Source organism: Euprymna scolopes, chromosome 3 (assembly GCF_053919585.1).
Source record: "Euprymna scolopes isolate OS-2025 chromosome 3, ASM5391958v1, whole genome shotgun sequence".
NCBI classification, from domain to species: Eukaryota; Metazoa; Mollusca; class Cephalopoda; order Sepiida; family Sepiolidae; genus Euprymna; species Euprymna scolopes.
In genome coordinates, this window is record NC_136484.1 from 61,506,048 (window position 1) to 61,526,047 (window position 20,000).

Here is a 20,000-nt window from a genome sequence, read left to right on the forward strand (position 1 = left end):
GACAAGTATTGTAGTTTACAATATTATATATATATACTAGACTACCCGTCAGATTCAAATTTTGATATATCTTTTAAATTAAACGCGACAAATAAAAATAACACTTGGGACGCTGAATACGTGCACAGTAAAACAATACGTTTTATTGTCGCGTTGATTATTTATTTGTAACGCAAATTAAAAATACACATATTCGGGGTTATTTATTCATTTTGGTAGTGTAGAAGAAAATGTATGAATGTTTTCTTAAGAAAGGCGTATTAAAAAATGGAGAAAATATTTTTAAAAAGTGGGAAAGTCGTCGTTGTAAAATGCTCTCATGGTTGTCAACAGGATAAAGTAGATTATTTGTAAGAAAATTGCGTTAAAATAACGTAAACGTAATACATAAATGAACGATGTAAAAAAATACAGAAAGTATTAACAATTATTTGGATAATTTAAACGCGAACAAAAAACAATTGGGGCGCTGAAAACGTACACAATAAACAATACGTTTTATTGTCACGTTGATTATTTGTTTATGTACCTATGCGTAACCGGAAGTCGTAAACCCGATGTTGGGTTACAACACCCGTTACAAGGTCATTTGAGTTTTTTTTAATTATATATATTGGTAGAGAAAATGTTTTCATAAGACAATCCCAACCAAATAAAATAGCTCAATATACAAGATAGAGCAAGATAAAATCCATGGACTATGGAGATAACTTTTAATGCCTTGTGTTCTTTGTTTACAACAAAAATTGTTTTGTCTAGTAATTCCATATTTTTACTTCACAGAATTTCATTGTAACTCATATATAAGCTAAAATATTTATATCTAATTTAACTAAAGAGGGGAAGAGAAAAGAAGACGGGATAAAAGATTCATTAATCTTCTCTCCCGTTTTTTTTTCTCTTCCCCTCGTTGTGCCATTATTTTAATCGTTTTTTAAACGTTAATAAACTTTATTTTAGTGTCCCCGTAATTTTTGGCACATTCAATAGTTCCCCATCAGAACTCTTTACTTTCGACATAGTATTATTTTTACGCTATCGATTTTCTCCCGATGAGATTATAGCTGAAAGAGCTCTCGAGAGACTTCCGCCCATTATATTTAAAACTGTATTTAAATTCTGTACCGCTAAACATTTATATATGTATATATATATACATATACTCGCTGGCTGCCCGGCTTTGCCCGATCGTACAATACGCTTTCATGTGATATTTTAATTCATGCAAATTGCGTATGCATTATTATAGAACTAGCGGGGGTACCCGGCGTTGCCCGAGTGTTTGTTTCCGGGGCGGGGGGGGGAGTTTTAAAAAATGTTACGGTAGGTAAGTAGGAAGGATCAAACCCGTAGTCATGAGTAAAAGTAGGAAAATAAAATGTGAAAAAAAACAAAAACATCTGCAACGTTAACAGTTCGGCTACCAAGAAAAGTCTATTCCAGTTGTTTAGGAAAAAAAAAAAAAAAAAAACGACTACGGTAGGTCGGCGCGAACGTGAAAATATAATGTGAATTGTCCAGCACGCTAACCACTACGCCACAGAGCACTGCAGCTTAGTTTAGTGATTTTAAATAACTTCACATGAAAGAACTACGAAGCCAAACCGGTGTTCTCTTCTCAACTGTTCCTTGTGAACGATCCCCAAACGGTGTTAAGTGGTGGCAGGGGGAGGAGGAATTTATTAGAGAGAAAATATTTTACCACTTCCATTGATCTTAACCGATTTTGGCCGTGACTTCTCAGCAGAAAAAAGTATAGAAATCTAAGATTATCGAGGAATTTGAGGAATAATAAGCCTATAACACACCTCAGATATTGTTCTACCGTTTGTGCATATTATATTTGCATGGAATATCTTGATTTTTAATCCTATTAAGGTCAAACTCCGACGTGAAAAAATGAGTTCATTTTATTTATATAGAGATCAATCTTCTATTGGCTATTATATATCACGAAGAATAATTTGGACGGTGAACAAATTCGAAAAAAAAACCTAAAGAAAAGAAAAAATAATGATAATACCATTGATCAAATTACGTCTGTGTTTGTTTATTTACAATATCACGTCAGTCTTCCTTCCGTTATAGATAAAAAATAATTTTTACAGGGAAATATCTTTAGTTACACCGTCCGGTATACCGTAAAATATTTCCCTGTAAATATTATTCTGTTTATATATAAAAATAAGACTATCTTTAAGATCGGATTTTTTCGATTTTCGATGCCTATCAGATTAATTTTTGTATAAAATATATCTAAGAAAATTGCCAGGCATAAATGACTTATAAATTGTGTGAAATTTCTAAAATATAGTCCCCGCCGTTTCGGTATCTATGAGGAAGGAACTCACATACAAAGAGTCTTTTATGATAGTGGATATATATAATACATACAGATGGATAGATAGTAGTGATGGGACGATTCCAATATTTTTCCCGATTCTGATACAATTACTGATTCTGTGCTAAATTTCCGAATTCGATAAAATTACCGATTCACATTCCGAATCTTTGTAAATCTAATTATTTAACTATAAGATAGTTTGAATAAAATAAAATACGTATTATATATGTTTGAAGCCAAAACAACGCATTGTTAGAAAATAAACAGACATTTATTTTGTTTGAAATTTATATTGAAATTCATTAATATACTTTGATGCAAAACTTCATCATCAGTGTGTCTTTCTTTCTTTTTTTTTTTTGCCATGTTGTTGTTGGAGCAGAGAATCAGCAATTAGAAGTGCGTTGTTTTTACAGTAGTTTTTTTTTTAAATCTCGGAACGGTGCGTTGGTCACGCGGGATTCGTGCTAAGATTTTTGTTCCTTAGAAGCACCGGTTAAGTTTGAATTAAATAAAATACGTATTATATACGTTTGAAGTCAAAACAACGTATTATTACAAAATAAACAGGCATTTATGTTGTTTAAAATTTATATTGAAATTCATGAATATATTTCGAAGCAAAGCTTCATCTTCAGTTTGTCTTTCTTTCTTTTTCTTGGTTTCAAACTTATATAACACGTATTTTATTTTATTCAAACCCAACCAACACTTCTAGGGAACAAAAATCTTAGCGTATAAGATAGTTATTTCCCATGATTTTTTTAAAAAAAAAACGCGTGTTAAATATGCAGACATTTCCCTAAACGTAAAATTACACTTGTGGATGATTATCTATCGATTTTAGCTTTATTGGTATTTTAAAATCAATAAATATTTTTTTTATTTTATCATTACCAGCAGCGAAGGAGTTTGGTTTTTTAAAAAAATCGAATAAAAAAAGGCAATTAAAAGAATCGTTTTGGCATTGGAAAATAGGCATCAATATTTTCGATTCCGATACCCCATAGTCTTCCGATTCCGATTAACACTAATAGATAGATAGATAGATAGACAGATAGATAGATAGATAGATGGACGAAAATACAGATTTTCCCAGTGCGAAGACTGCACACATAGATATTCTTTAAGCTTGGTCATAAGCGTGATCGCTTTTCGCTTAATCAATTAAGAGCGCGTTTTATTAGTCGTAGAGCATCCTTTTTGCAGACAGATATGTAAAGGATATGATGGATCGAAAGTGAGAAAGAGGGATGGAGAGAGAGGTAAACAGTAAATAAATAGATAGACAGTGACGTAAGAGAACGAAGCTTTATTGGAATGAGCAGGAAGATTAGTAACACTGAATTCCATGCACAGTCACTGTCATATTTTGAATCAAGAATTGGACAGTGTAGCAAATTTGAAGGACATATTTGTTGATTAAGTCGATGCTGAATATCTTCTCTTGTTTGAGTAGAAAATGATTGATGATCGTTGAGATATATAAAATCAACAAACGTATTAGATGTGCGTGTCCGTGTTGTGTGTTGCGTGTTGTATGTTGCGTGTGAATGTGTATATATATTTGTATTTTTATAAAAACCCTCAAATATAAATACAAGTATATATATATATATATATATATATATATATATATATATATATATATATATATATATATAATGAAATAAGAAATACAGTTAAGTTTACCAAAATGATCCAAGATGGCAAAACTAAAGTATATTATAGATATTTAAGAAGTAATATTTATAAAGTAATCTCAACCCGTGAAATCACTTTCGTATTCACCCTATTCCCGCTGCTTCATTTTTTGTTATCAAGTAAGATCTATGACTTACTTGTAGTTTCATCAAATACTTTTGCAAGCAAAATCCGATCACGCATTTTGCTAATTCCTACTCTCTGATGAGAAGGAAAGTATTTCTTCGAAACTCCGGAGTAAGGACTATCCACTTATTTGGTGTTTCCTTTTTAAAATTAAATATATTTTGAACTCTTGTTCAAAGTGTTTTTTAACATGTTTTATTAGCTACTTGTTCTTATATATATATATATATATATATATATATATATATATATATATATATATATATATATATATATAAGTGCGTGTGTATATAAGCCTGACGAATCCTATAGTGGATGAAACGCAGAATATTCAGTGTAGCTTAATCGCCATGTATATTTTATAAATTACTATATATATATATATATATATATATATATATATATATATATATATAAGTGTGTGTGTGTGTGTGTGAGAGAGAGAGAGAGAGAGAGAGAGAGAGAGAGAGAGAGAGAGTGCGTGTGTATGTATTCTCGCGCGCCTTTGTCTGTGCTGGCACGCGTGTATTAGATGAAATCCGACCGAATATATAGGCAAAACAATTGGAAATAAAGGATGTCCTTCAGTTTATTGAAAATCTAAACGTAGATTCTATGACCAAAACTTCTTTCTAAGAATTATTATTATAATTATTTTAATCCTTACTAGTGTTTAAACTTTTCGGGGATCATCAGTGCAAAGATTCTCTATTGCTACCGTTCGAGGGATTTGAACCCCGCCACGATGCCATATCTAACTCCATCAGCAAAGAACATTCCTCTCGGCCTGCGTGATCTGCAGCGAGAATTTAGGTTGAATATTTATGAAGCGTTAATGGCATTCAATTAGATAAAGAATAGTCAAGTGACGTACATATCACGGTGCTTCCCATAGTCTATCCGTTTGTTCATTCAGCTTTTTCTCACAAAACTATAGGTCCGATCTGACTGACATTTTGTATGGACATTTATTATGAAAAGGTGCAGCGAACTAACTTTTGTGGTATCCGTTCGATGTAATAAAGGTACTAATAGGGATTAGACACCACAATATCACATTTACTCTAGAATTTTTCTCGAAAACTACAGTGCTGATTTGGCTGAAATTTTGTATGGGTCTTTGTTGTGATAAAGTGCAGAGAATAATTGGTATGGTATCTGTTCGATGTATAGTTGGGGATAAATAAGGATTAGTCCCCCCCAAAAAAAATGAACCTTGTTTTTTGTTATTTTCTCCTTTTCTGTATGAATGTACTTCACGAAAAAATTGGCTAAATGTTCTTAATAGTTCCCTACACAGACAATAAATGTTATATTTCATTCCATTCCTCGCATCCTTTAAGCAACGTTGAGCCTGGTCATTACTAAAATGGGTGACCAATTTGGGAAGTCCAGGTGCTGTATGTAGGAGGACGTCGACACCTCCCTGCAAAAAGTTGCAAAAACCTAACGTTGTTATCTCCCCAAACGGAGATATACATGCGACTGGGGACCACTTGTGAATTTCATACTCTCATGAAACTTCCTCCTGAATATGGTTGGTGCTAACTGCACACACCCCTCGCAGTCCTCTATGTCTGAAGATGATTAGACAAAGGTCTGGTGCATTATTCGCCGATGTTGGAGCTCTCCTCTCCTGATATGAATCATCCTTCAGCAGGTAGCATATACAAAGCAGCCGGGATTGTACCTTTGAAAGTGTCTCTACCCGGCTGGCATCTATCTCCTGTTCTTGATTACTATATTCCCTTGTGTCGATTGTTGAACCAATTCGCTTGTGTCGCGCAGTTTGGGATATTAATGATCATTTCCTTCAGCCGGCGTTTAACTGTGTCTTTCTTCCTGAATTTTTGCTCATCCACTCCGCCCTCTTCTCTAGATCTCTATAGTGGAGCATTTTCGGTAACCTGTCATCCACCATTTTTTAAAACATTAAACAGTACAATGCAGTTGCTTGGCCCTCGGGTCAAGGGCCGAGATCAAAGTGTAGCATCTGTTCCGGCAGATACTGCACTTAAGATAATTTGTACCAGTCAATGGAGGGGAAACCCTCTATACTGGGAACCGCCTGGGTAATACCTAGGAGGTCCACCCTCCCAGGCCTTGCCACCGGGCTTTCCGGTGGGGCAAGTTTATTGCTTGCTGCCTGAGGCGCCCCGACCGGGGAATGCCGACGGGGTTACTCAGGCAATTTTTTAAAATTGCAGGAGTGCCCCTCCTTTAGGGGAGCCTGCGGGGTTCCCACTTTCCGGCCTTGTGCCACATAATGCTGATGTGGGCAGCATTTAAATAAAAACCCTCTATACTGGGACAATTATTATTTTTGGTAACCAGAGTGACCCCTTTTAGGGGAGCTGGTTTTTACCTCACATTAAAAACGGCCTTGTGCCTAATTTGCTCAGTGGGGGAGCAAATAAATACCATCTGTTCCGGCAGATACTGCAAGCTATGACTAGCTATGAATAGCAAAGACCAGATGTGGGGGCAACCCCACATGCCTGACCTTTAACCAGCTCCCATTTCCCACCTCTCGGGAGCTGGTCCCCTTTTTCCCTTCACCCTCCCTTCGCACCTCACATTAAAAATTAGCCTTGTGCCTAATTTGCTCGGTGGGGGAGCAAATAAATACCATCTGTTCCGGCAGATGCTGCAGGCTATGACTAGCTATGACTAGCTATGACTAGCAAAGACCAGATGTGGGGGCAACCCCACATGCCTGACCTTTAACCAGCTCCCATTTCCCACCTCTCGGGAGCTGGTCCCCTTTTTCCCTTCCCCCTCCCTTCACTCCTCACAATAAAAATTGGCCTTGTGCCTAATTTGCTCGGTGGGGGAGCAAATAAATACCATCTGTTACGACAGATACTGCACTTAAGATAATTTGTACCAGTCAATGGAGGGGAAACCCTCTATACTGGGACAATTATTATTTTTGGTAACCAGAGTGACCCCTTTTAGGGGAGCTGGTTTTTATCTCACATTAAAAACGGCCTTGTGCCTAATTTGCTCAGTGGGGGAGCAAATAAATACCATCTGTTCCGACAGATACTGCACTTAAGATAATTTGTACCAGTCAATGGAGGGGAAACCCTCTATACTGGGAAAATTATTATTTTTGGTAACCAGAGTGCCCCCTTTTTGCCTACTTTTAGGGGAGCTGGTTTTAACCTCACATTAAAAACGGCCTTGTGCCTAATTTGCTCAGTGGGGGAGCAAATAAATACCATCTGTTCCGGCAGATGCTGCAGGCTATGACTAGCTATGACTAGCAAAGACCAGATGTGGGGGCAACCCCACATGCCTGACCTTTAACCAGCTCCCATTTCCCACCTCTCGGGAGCTGGTCCCCTTTTTCCCTTCCCCCTCCCTTCACTCCTCACATTAAAAATTGGCCTTGTGCCTAATTTGCTCGGTGGGGGAGCAAATAAATACCATCTGTTCCGACAGATACTGCAAGCAAAGACCATATGTGGGGGCAACCCCACATATAATACCTTGGTCAATGTAGGGGCAACCCTTCATACCAATTGTCACTATCCAGCTCCCCTACTCCCCGGGGAGTTGGTCCCCATTTCCCCTTCACTCCTCACATTAAAAATTGGCCTTGTGCCTAATTTGCTCTGTGGGGGAGCAAATAAATACCATCTGTTCCGACAGATACTGCAAGCTATGACTAGCTATGACTAGCAAAGACCAGATGTGGGGGCAACCCCACATGCCTGACCTTTAACCAGCTCCCATTTCCCACCTCTCGGGAGCTGGTCCTCTTTTCCCTTCCCCCTCCCTTCACTCCTCACATTAAAAATTGGCCTTGTGCCTAATTTGCTCGGTGGGGGAGCAAATAAATACCATCTGTTCCGACAGATACTGCAAGCTATGACTAGCTATGACAAGCAAAGACCAGATGTGGGGGCAACCCCACATGCCTGACCTTTAACCAGCTCCCATTTCCCACCTCTCGGGAGCTGGTCCTCTTTTCCCTTCCCCCTCCCTTCACTCCTCACATTAAAAATTGGCCTTGTGCCTAATTTGCTCGGTTGGGGAGCAAATAAATACCATCTGTTCCGGCAGATACTGCAAGCAAAGACCATATGTGGGGGCAACTCCACATATAAGACCTTGGTCAATGTAGGGGCAACCCTTCATACCAATTGTCACTTTCCAGCTCCCCTACTCCCCGGGGAGTTGGTCCCCATTTCCCCTTCACTCCTCACATTAAAAATTGGCCTTGTGCCTAATTTGCTCGGTGGGGGAGCAAATAAATACCATCTGTTCCGGCAGATACTGCAAGCAAAGACCATATGTGGGGGCAACTCCACATATAAGACCTTGGTCAATGTAGGGGCAACCCTTCATACCAATTGTCACTTTCCAGCTCCCCTACTCCCCGGGGAGTTGGTCCCCATTTCCCCTTCACTGCTCACTTTAAAAATCGGCCTTGTGCCTAATTTGCTCGGTGGGGGAGCAAATAAATACCATCTGTTCCGGCAGATACTGCAAGTAAAGACCAGATGTGGGGGCAACCCCACATACCTGACCTTTAACCAGCTCCCATTTCCCACCTCTCGGGAGCTGGTCTCCTTTTTCCCTTCCCCCTCCCTTCACTCCTCACATTAAAAATTGGCCTTGTGCCTAATTTGCTCGGTGGGGGAGCAAATAAATACCATCTGTTCCGGCAGATACTGCAAGCAAAGACCATATGTGGGGGCAACTCCACATATAAGACCTTGGTCAATGTAGGGGCAACCCTTCATACCAATTGTCACTTTCCAGCTCCCCTACTCCCCGGGGAGTTGGTCCCCATTTCCCCTTCACTCCTCACATTAAAAATCGGCCTTGTGCCTTATTTGCTCGGTGGGGGAGCAAATAAATACATCAAAGTGTAGTATCTGTTCTTCAGATGCTACACTTCAATTACTTGTTCTCTGTCAGTGTAGGAGAAATCCTTCATGACTGAGACAATTTTTATTTTTGTTCCTTTTCTCCACATTAAAAAACGACCTTGGTGTCTAACTTTGTCCCGTGGGGAGACATTGTAAACATTAAACAGTACAATGCAGTTGTGTGGTTGTAAGCGCTGCGTCTATGCTGTCCATATTTGTTCTTTATACGACTTACTCTTTTGTTACATAATCATTCCTTCTTATTTTCATTATTCTCCTAATCTAGAATATAAATAGTCATTAGAATAATAGTTTTCCTGTATAACCCTACAAGAAACTCAATATACCTATGGTGTCTCATGCCACATTTGGAGTAATTCAAACAAATATTTTGGGAGGCAATAGTAACGCATCTTAGTTTTTATTCCGCCCGAATCGATCAGAGTGGGATTTCAGATAGTATTGTTATACATTGATGACCTGAAAGATTCATCTTTTCTTTAACGATATTAACAGTATAAGACTCGAAGAAACCAGCCCCGAACACAGATCTGCATCGAAAGCAGATATTCGTCATTGAATTTCTGTTAAAACTGCATTGAAAACAAAAAATCAATTCTGGATCACATACACTCATTCATTTTAATGATACAACCCTTGCCTTTATAACCCTTCAACTTTTTGAGTTAAAAAAATGGTAGGTTTTATATTTAGGACGACCATCGTATGCCAAGGCGCGCCGCGGACGGCCATGCACAACCATCGCTAATCGCAAGCAAAAGTGCTTTGAAAATGGTGTCGACTATGCAGGAAAAATGAACCCAGGACACAATAGTTTGCTCATTTCATTGGTACCACGCCGGTTTTTGTAGCTCTTTAGCTTTTTGAATTAAAATAATTTTGTTTTTTTAGACGATATATATATATATATATATATATATATATATATATATATATATACTTGTTTATTGTTATATAAACATGCTCACATCCCGCTGCTACAAATAGCCACTTGTTTCAATCAAACAACAGATATCATCAGGCAGCGACTTGACTATTCAAAAGTTCAATGAATAACCTTATTATAATAACGTTATTCATTGAACTTTTGAATAGTCAAGTCGCTGCCTGATGATATCTGTTGTTTGATTGTTGTTTGTGATGATATAAACATGCTCACATCCCGCTGCTACAAATAGCCACTTGTTTCAATCAAACAACAGATATCATCAGGCAGCGACTTGACTATTCAAAAGTTCATGAATAACCTTATTATAATAACGTTATTCATTGAACTTTTGAATAGTCAAGTCGCTGCCTGATGATATCTGTTGTTTGATTGAAACAAGTGGCTATTTGTAGCAGCGGGATGTGAGCATGTTTATATAACAATAAACAAGTATTATCAGCTCTTTTTATTGAGCACTATCTAACAACCTCGTTGAATTCATTAGTCCATTACTTTTGAATATAAAAAAAAAACCCGAGTATATATATATATATATATATATATATATATATATATATATATATATATATATTCTTGAAATTCGCAGTTATGTTCCGAACAGATATCAACATGTAATCGTCTTATCATGGCATGATAGTAAGAGTGTTTCCTAATGGATCGGGAGACCACGGTTCAATCCTCATTCGATTCAAAGATCGTGGAAAACAAACGGCGCTTTTTCCTACATATTGGTTTAGTATCTAACATGAGAGAGAGCCGCAGGATTTCCCTCGATCATGGTTAATACTTGACTTTTACTTATTCTACTTATTAATGATACTTTGACGCAAACTTTAAAGCAATTGTCCTTCGTTTATTTATTTGATAAAGTAAAAATATAATACAGATTACAGAATATTGTTTCTGGAAAACTTATCACCGTAAATACATTTACTTTTTAGCCTGTTTCTTTTCATTTTTTTTTTTTTTACCGTAGTGTGGTACGTTATTATGCACGATATAGAATCCTAGGTAATTTCATTAAAACTTGAACAAAAAGAAAGAAATCTGGATATTTTCTAACACGTGTGTGATACATGCGTGGCTACTCTTGCTCTGTTTGTGTTTGTGTGTTCGCCTGTCGACGGACTTTATTGACGAAACAGACGCTCATATATATATATATATATATAATTTCCTCCTTTGGAATAATTTTTATTGCGATAGTAAATAATTCAGCTTAATACTGGTAGCAGTTATAGGTTAATCATTCACCTTAAATATATATGGTTTGTATATACCAATCGTAATTGGTTAAAAAAATCATTCTCATAAAGTTTTTTTATAATGAAAAAAATTTTTTAAAATAAATTTTGTAAATTAAGGATTTATATATGTGTCTGTGTGCGCGTGCGTGTGTATGTGCGTGCGTGTGTGTGTGACAAAGATGCCTTCTTTCTTTCTCGTAAAATTGTAAAATGTTAAGGATCTATTTGTCTTTCAAAAGGCCATTCTACCAGGAACTACCTTCGCCTTGCATGAGTATCGAGGAGGTAACTACTACTCATCCTAGATGTTATGCGAGAAATATCAAGAGTTTTGATTGATGAAAATTGATGAAAATTTTATTGCTTTTCGATATCTGTCCGTGAAATGTTAAGAGTCCATGCTGCAAATCGTCATGGTCCATGCTACAAATCTTCATGGTTGGAAACAGATAACAATTAAATACCAAATATAATATATAAAACAACTACAGAAGCTCAAGTAGTCAAATGTAAACGCTTAATAGTGTTTTAAATAAAAGGGTCATACCTGATCCACCACATAATAATTGCAAATATTGGATACTATTCTAAGATAAATGTAATTCCAAGCGATTCCATCGATTATACTTTATATTCCATCGATATTTTTTATATGACAGAAAAAATCTTTCTCACTGGTTGAAAATAGTGCTACTCATTAAAAACTACATGATTTAATAAGGAATATCCTGGTATGCGCTATTTTTATTTTGTTAAACGCATTTTGATTATTCAATCGACATAGATTTTAAAAAGCGCTGTTTTAACATTATTTGGAAAATTCCAGACTAAGACTTCTTCTTTCTTAAATAGTGTAAAGTAAAATAAAACATGGGCAATTTATTCTGTCGTGGGAAAGTAACTAATATATATATATATATATATATATATATATATATATATATATATATATAAACACATTTCTATGTCTGTGCGTAAGTTCGTTTCAAATGTACTCCAAAACGGCTGGGACGATTTTCATGTAATTACACACAAGTATGCAATATGAAACTGAAAGTGTTCTTTTGTGGGATTTATATCGGAATACCTCTGATAAGTATAGAAAATCGTTAATCGAAAGTCGAAAAATCCGATTAATGAAGGAACAATCTGATTTTGAACAAAGTAAACACCCTGTAAGGTTTAACATCACAAATATATTTGAGAAAGTTTATCACTGCACAAGCAGTAGGTAATTTGATATAATAGGGACACGTTAGAAATGAAAGTTTCTGTTTAGAACAAATAAAATATGATTCTTGCCTTTTGCATTTTAAATTTTAATTCATATCATTATATGACAACATCTCGTATAAAGTAGGTGCTTTGAAAGGAGAGGGGTACGTCCGAAATGAATGTTTCTCTATAATATATATGAACATAATATCTCTAGATTCTCTGCAGTGCAATATGAACTACAATCTATTATCACTGCAGGAAGGCATGTGAAAAAAAACAAAAACATTAATCAATATTTATGTCAAGGCAGCAAAACTGGAGCTGGCCTGCTAGGAAACTACATATACAAATGTAGGCAAATTTTAACATATTTTATCAGTTTGAAAAGAGTTTTTGTTACCAATTGTCATAAAATATAAAATAGTATTATAATCTTCAAAAATAAAAATTGTCGGGGAATTTGATATACAGGGCACTGAGATTTGGGGTCGGTTCTCGGCCAGAAATATGGCTGTTAAGGGGTCAAAGTTCAACGATTTGACCTTTGAGAACTCTACAAAACTCCTTCGACAATTTTGGGTCTAAACACTTGAAATTTTAGATATAGGTACCTTGGACATGGATCTAACTTAATAACTTGATTTGAGCTCAAATCAATAAATGTTAAGGGATCATAATAGGGGTCAAATTAAAAAAATTGACTGCTTTTTCTTTTGCTCAATATACACATCCAAACACCCGAGCAACGCCGGGCTGAAATGCTAGTCTATATATCTATAAAAGTGAAGCTGTCTGTTTGCCTGTGTGTCTGTGTGTGTGTGTGTATGTGTGTACATTTCCCTACGCAATAACTCTGTCAATTTTAATCCATAGACTCGAAATTTGATATACAGGCTACTTAGATTTGGGGAAATCTATGAGATTGGTTCTCGGCCAAATATTTGGCTGTTAAGGGGTCAAAGTTCAACGATTTGACATTTCAGAACTCTAACAAACTCATTTGACAATTTTGGCTTTAAACAATTGAAATTTTAGATATAGGTCCCTTGGATATGGATCTAACTTAATAACTTGATTTGAGCCCCAAATAATACATGTCCAAGGGTCATAATAAGGGTCAAATTAAAAAATAATTGACCTCTGCGGTCTTTACCAAATTACTCAGAAAAATTCTGGTATAAACATTTGAAATTTGACATAAAGAGTATTCAGAGATAGGGCAAGCTTTTTAATTGGTATGGGTGGAAAATTTTTAGTTTCCAATATATAAATGCATGTATGTATCTATGTATATATGTATGTATGTATGAATGCCTAAAACTTTCGAGAGAGTTGACGGATTTTCACGGTTTTTTATCGTTTTGAATTTCGACGTTTCAGACGACAAATATCGAAAACTTGGCTAAAATCATTCATATCTTCACATTCAACTGGGCACTTTTCTAAAGGGCGGGGTCGCTTTTTACGCCGATATATTTGAAAGCAATCCTTCCCTTTCACTTGTCTAGTCTTAATTTAAACCTACACCACTTCCGGTTTGGCCGTGGTCGTAACAGCACAGACGTACTTTTTTTCACGTCCTTTTCCCCCCTTCGCGGTACGGGTTCGAGCCTTTCTTCCTACTACGACTTTTTTTTTTTTTTTTGCTCAACATAAACATCCAAACACCCGGGCAACGCCGGGCTGAAACGCTAGTATATATATATATAGTAAGTTATGAATATATATGGCGTTTAAGCTACACTTAATAAATGCCATATATATTCATAACTTACTAACTAGCTCTACCTATGTGTTGAGCACTGTTGAAGTAAATATTTAAAGTTTACGCATAAATTTATACTTTCGTATATTAATTTTATGTGAGTAAATGAAGTAGTTATATATATATGAGACACTTTACTAAAATAACGTTTCCTATTTTCATTCCCATTCCGCCCAAATAGATCAGAAAGAATTGCAAATTATTTTGTTATGATGATTGAACTCATGCATTCATGACCTGAAAGTTTGATCTCCCTTTTGCAGATATTGACTATGCGAGACCATAAAAACAGCCCCTTACCATGCATGCGCCTCAGAAGTAAATATGTCTTATTGAATTTCTGGCAAAAATTCGTTGACACTGGTAGAGGTTATGTAGAAAACTTAATTCTGGACACACACACACACACACACAAAACAATGTCGCTCGTTTTCATAGTACCTCCTCCGTCTTCTTAGCTCTTCATCTTTTTTATATAACGACTCCCATATGAAGGAGGCATCTTGATTAGGAACAAGAATATCTCATCTGAAACTCCCTCTTGAATGAGTAAAGGTTAAGCGATATGTAATAATTCCATTGCTCCCCCCTCTTCCAAAGTATAACATGTTTAATACTTCCTCTATTTACTACGTTCCACAACTGATCGTCATAGAATTACAGATTTAAAAATAATGCCGTACGAATCAATTTCAAGCATTTAGGTAAATAAAAATGATAAATAACAAGTAAGGCAACCCCCGCTAACTATCTATTTCACTAATAAGAGATTTGTTTTCTACTTTCAATATCGATGTATGCGCTTGCTACCTATTTAGTTTAATTTTGAAAACGTTGTTTTATTTATTTCATTTTTATTTTGACTTTACAAGATTCCGACGGTGTTCTATATGTATATAAATATGAGTACGAGCCCTGGCGAAGGATGCATTTCTGTATTTATTTATGAAGGGTGTATATTGTTATATACATAATTGCTTGCACATATAACAAGCCGTGATGTGTACCTACATGTATAAGTAAATACGTACATCATATATAACGTTTCACGTGCACTTTGCCTTCTTGTATTTGACTTATAAGTAGTCGAGTGATTTTGTCGAAAAACAAAACGATTTATTCAGAGGTATATTTTTTGCGTAATGACACACAGGCATTCATTTTCTCACTCACGCACCCCCTTCCCCCACCCCACCCAACACAGAAACACATTAAAATGATGCTGATTTAAATTTCTCAGAAAAGGGTCGAGATAGGGAGAGAAAGACAGAGGGAGAAAGAAAGAGAGAGAAGGAGAGAGAGAGAGAGAAAGAGAGAGAGAGAAAGAGAGAGAGAGAAAAAGAAAGACACTAAGAGAGAGAGGGAGAGAGAGAGAGGGGGGGAGAGAGATCCATACTATAGACTATATTCGAAATTCAGAATCGCCGTTTGAGCGTGCATAGTCTTAAAGGTTTGATACACTAGAAGATGGCGACTCCATAATGGGGCGAATAAAAACGCAAACAGAAAATATGTGAAAGAAAATTGGAGCGTGTAGTTCAATTTTTCGTAAATATAAGGTAGAGAGTAGCGGGCAATGTGTGTAGAAATATTTTTTAAATTAATAATTCCGAGGAATCTCTCTTTCTCTTCCTCCCTCCCACACACACACGCGCGCGCACGCACACACAGAGAGAGACATATATATATATATATATATATATATATATACACACACAGGTCATTTTATTAAACGATTAATAACATTGTTAAGTTATTTTATTTTCATGTATATTTGAGTATACACAAGTTCAAATTTGTTATATTTATGTCTATTTTTACTATTATAGTCATTATGCAGATATATATGTATTTATTTGTATGTGTATTTGTATATATATATATATATATATATAGATAGATAGATATATGTATGCATTTATGTGTGCATGTTGCGTGTGTTTGTGTTGTTGTGTATATTAATTTATATGTGAATTTAAATATTTTATTTTTAGAATATAATTATCCACTGACATGTGTTTCGTCGTCTACGACTCATCAGAGTGGCTGAATTTAGCGAGATGCGTCGTAGACGACGAAACACGTATCAGTGGATAATTATATTTTACAAATAATATATATTCCGCTCCCCAGTGAGGGGGTACCAAATTGGTCAAAGGAAAAATCATTCCCAACTCGCCTTTAGATAAAAATGCAGTTTCGTATAAATAATTGAATTAATTCAAAAATATCTCTAACAAAAAACAAATAAAACATCTCTCTCTCTCTCATATATATATATATATGGTATTTCTACTTTCTTAATGAACAATCGCCATATAACTAGGTCTTTATTTTTGTCCCTGAATAATTAAGCCCTTATAAAAAAATTCTGATTTAATTCTACTTTCTCAATTCAAATATTTTTTATTCTAAGTTTTAATCACTGATCATTAAGTTCTGAATCCTTACCATATATAATCAAAATTATGTATATTATATCATATTACACATGAAATATTATATGATAGACTAGAATATTAAATAATCTACATATCACCTATTTGAGCTTCCATTTGAATGTTGAATTATTATATTTCATCACTCACAAATAATATTTGAATGTTGAATCATTATTTTTCATCACTCACAAATAATATTTGAATGTTGAATCATTATTTTTCATCACTCACAAATAATATTTAAATGTTGAATCATTATTTTCCATCACTCACAAATAATATTTGAATGTTGAATCATTATTTTTCATCACTCACAAATAATATTTGAATGTCGAATCATTATATTTCATCACTCACAAATAATAAAATCCCAAAAACTTAACTTTGTATGTACTTGCCTGGTGAAGGTCGCCCGCCTTTGTTATGGCGTAAAATACGCTTAAATATGATATTTTAATTTGTCCAGATTTCGTATATATTATTATAGAGGCGTTATTTTAGAAGTAAAATAAATTACTCGGGTGCCATCTGCTAGAATTGAACCCGCAACATTCAAAGCTGATGTCGTTACCATTGTACCAACGTGACACACGCATATGAACAGCTTGAAAATTAAAATTAAAAATAAACTTAGACGAATATACACAATGCATACAAGTTTTTTTTTTTCAATGTTAACTTATTTTTGCCACCCTTAACAACTATTTTAACTGGCTAACGTCCCATGAAAGAATGATCCGTAAAAATCCAATCATTTGAGGCCCTTAGCGCCGCTCTGCATCTTTTAGTTTCTGAGGAGATAGAGTTTGAAAATATGACAGAGATATCGCCTTTTATATATTAGATTTCTCTAGTCCAGCCAGACCTAAAATAAGATGATATTCATAAAGAAATAAGCATATAACTTCATTTACTAACACCGGCCCCTGTTCCTATTTAACATGTCTCCCCATGGGACAGAGTTAGACACCAAGGTGGTGTTTTTATGTGGAGAAAAGGAACAAAAATAAAAATTGTCTCAGTCGTAAAGGATTTCTTCTCCCCTGAAAGAGAGAACAAGAAATGGAAGTGTAGCATCTGAAGAAAAGAAATTACAGTTTTATCTTGGCACGTCGGCCCCTGTGTCTTCATATTCAAGGTTATACGCTTTCCCTGTCTATAAGTCTACTGTGAACTATATTCGCCTCTTTCACTCCCACATGCACTTATAATTTCAACCCACCACTTCTTCCTTCCTTCTCTTCCGATCTGAAAATCTGTCACCTCTGTTGAAAGTTTTTACGAGAGATACATACATACATGATGATTGCAACATCTTTTCAGACGAGTGCCACTCACTCAGACACTTAAAGTCCATAAGCCCCAATGCCTGAGGGAGTATCTATACACAGATGATGTTACAGAGTCTTAGCTTTGTACGACAGCTAAGTCTCTCTCTCGGTTCAAAATGTTGAGATCCAGCAACAAGCAAGAGCAAGATAGCTAGCAACAAATCAAACTGCAGACCAGCTTAAAGCGGGCACTGGTCTCCCGCTTTATGGTTTTTTAAATCAGAGATTTGCTTCTCCTAGAAAGGTTGCCTTCACCACGGCTTACGGGAGCCCTCTCCACCCCAATACACATATGCACACACACAAATATATACGGTGCTAGTTCGCCGTTGACCCCGAAAAAGGGTTCATTCGCCCTTTGAAACATACATACATACATGGTGATTGTCACTTCTTGACAGAAGTAGACCATCTTTCCCTTGCTTCATTTTTGATCACTCATTCATTTTCATGTATTTTTGAAATATATTTTTTATGTATACATATATACAACTTATACACACATACATATATACATGTGGAGATGTTATCAAGATGCATCAATTCCTATTTTCTGTGGGAACGAAGGTGGCTCTTCAGACCATCCCTGCTCTTACAGTCTGTTGCAAAGGTCACACTTAAGCTGAGATTGAGGGATGCCAACTGGTGCTGCTTTACTGTGGACGCTTATATGACGCTTCAGGCCTCCACTCGATTTACAGACCACAGAGCAAACATAACATCTGTGCCCTGCAATGTTTTACCCATCAAAGAAAGATTCACATACATACATGTGATATTTATATTATAGAAGGTTGTTCCAAAAGTAGAACTTCCTATTTTTTTAACTCGAAAATCTGTAGGTTAATTTCTGTTCATGTATTTTGTTTTGTTGGTTGCTTGTCTCATTGTATTTTCTTTTATATTTTTTCTTCACTAATTAAACGCGGTTATTTAATTTTTAATTCAATTAATTTTTTTTAATATCATGTCATTGCTCTCTAAACAAGAACTTCTGTGAACGTTTTTCAATATCAATTAAAGACTAGACATTTTGTAAAAGCAGCATATCTTTTCAATGTATCTCGCACTGGTTAAGTGAACCATACTCATGAATGTGTTTCGATATATATAATAATATATATACATGTTTATGTAAAAATGAATAAAAAGTATATCTTGCCCTTCCTCATTATTGGACAATCTTAAATTCATTCAATGTTTTACCTTTGAATTATATTAACCTGCTATATATATTTTTGGCTTAAAACTCATTGGTATATGAAAATTTACTGAATTTCACGAACTCAGTATAATTACATACAAGTCTATATATATATATATATATATATATATATATATATATATATATATATATATATATAACTAGAAGGTGCGTATATAAAAACGACAGACAGCCACAAAATTCGCGCATAAGCCTGAAGAGTCCTAGAGTGGATGAAACGCGGAATATTCAGTGTAGCTTAATCGCCATATATATATATATATATATATATATATATATAATATATATATATATATATATATATATATATATATATATAATTATCCACTGAGACGTGTTTCGTTGTCTACGTCTAATCGGAATGGCTGAATTAAGCGAGATTAGAAATCGTGACCTCACGGTATGAACATAAACTCTTAACCCGATTGTCCATCTCGCACGACTGTTTGGATATATCGCGATTTAGTTAGATGTTATTTGCTTTTGTTTTTGCGATACGTTTTGAATGAATTTAATTATTTACGAAAGTGCATTTTTATTTAAATGCGAGTTGGGAATAATGTTCCCTTTAACCAACTTGGTATGCCCACATGGGGAGTCGTGCGAGTTTTGGCTCATTTCCGATTTCGAATCTCGCTTCCGATTTCGAATCTCGCTAGATTCAGCCACTCTAATGAGTCATAGACGAGGAAATACGTGTCAGTGGATAATTATATTATAAAAACTATATGTCTGCCGCTCCCTAT